Below are 1,321 nucleotides of genomic sequence, written 5' to 3'. Positions count from 1 at the left end.
AAATGGAAGCCAGAAATGGCGAGCTGGAAGACAATCTCTCAATACTGCTAAGATAGAAGAATAAGCAGAAAAAAAGTATAAAATAATCTAAAGAGAGTCTAAGGTTCATGCTGGATAACATGAAAAGGAACAACTTAAGAATTATTAGCATTCCAGAAGAGGAAGAATCAGACAAGTCCAAAAAGGAGATAGTTGAAGAGCTTCTGGAAGAAAATTTCCCTAACATCTTGAAAGAGAAGAAGATAAGCATTCAAGAAGCTGAATGTGCCTCAGGAAGGATAGAACCCAAAAGAAAGTCACCAAGACATATAATAATCAAGCTCTCCAAAATCAAAGACAAGGAGAGAATCCTAAAAACAGCCAGGAAAAAAGAAAGTATCACTTACAAAGGCAAGAAAATCAGATGAAGCTCTGACTTCTCAGCAGAAACCAGGCAGGAAAGAAGGCAATGGGGAGACATTAAAAAAAAACCTAAAAACAAAAACAAAACAAAAAAAAAAAACAGCCAACCAGGAATCGTCTATCCAGCAAAACTGTCAAATAAATACAATGGTCCAATCAAAACATTCCAGGATAAGAAGAATCTAAGACAGTTTGTTTAAACCAATCCTGCAATTCAAAACATCCTGAAGGAAGTTCTTTGTACTGAAAACCAGCAAGAACAGAAAACAACCAGAGAATGACAGGTATGGCAACACCACCTGGAACTCAGCCAACAGATAGCAGAGTTCAGAACAGAACAAAACAACAACATAAATTTCAAATGATCTGGGAGGTCAACCGAAGATCAAAATAATATCAACGTCAAAGAAGGGAAAAATGTAGGTACAGAGATCCAAGTGGCGAGGAGGTCAGGTAGACTACAAGATACAACAGAGTCTAATAAATGGAGAGAAAAGTGACTATAAGGTAACCCCAAAGAAACTTAGTACTTTACAACTTACTATGAAAATGAACGTCCAAGTAAACATAAAAACTAATAAGAACCCAACAAAAATTAGCACAATAAACACAAACTCAGCATGAGAACGCATACAGAAGAAAGGAATGAACAGCAGTACCAAAAAATTAATATGATGCCAGCAATTTTAATTCATGCCTAACAACAATTACATTGAATGTCAATGGATTGAATGCACCAGTGAAGAGAGAGTGGCAGATTGGATAAGAAAGCAAGACCCTTCAATATGCTGCCTGCAAGAGACACACCTTACACACAAAGACAAAAACAAACTAAAAGTTTAAGGATGGAAAAAAACATACCAACCTACTGCAACAATAAACAAGTAGCAGTGGCAATTCTAATCTCTGATAAAGTAAA

General features: G+C 36.1%; 1 protein-coding gene across 1 annotated transcript in view; it reads right to left on the bottom strand.

Annotated features, from left to right (window-relative positions):
* Window positions 1-1,321, bottom strand: part of UGT8 (UDP glycosyltransferase 8) — a 186,339-nt gene that overhangs the window by 135,721 nt on the left and 49,297 nt on the right. The gene's annotated exons all lie outside the window — the stretch shown is intronic.

The sequence above is a fragment of the Chrysochloris asiatica genome, unplaced genomic scaffold, assembly GCF_000296735.1.
Source record: "Chrysochloris asiatica unplaced genomic scaffold, ChrAsi1.0 scaffold00188, whole genome shotgun sequence".
In the NCBI taxonomy this organism is placed as follows: domain Eukaryota; kingdom Metazoa; phylum Chordata; class Mammalia; order Afrosoricida; family Chrysochloridae; genus Chrysochloris; species Chrysochloris asiatica.
Note: the sequence above shows the minus strand (reverse complement) of the source record. Positions and strands in the feature narration are given on the sequence as shown.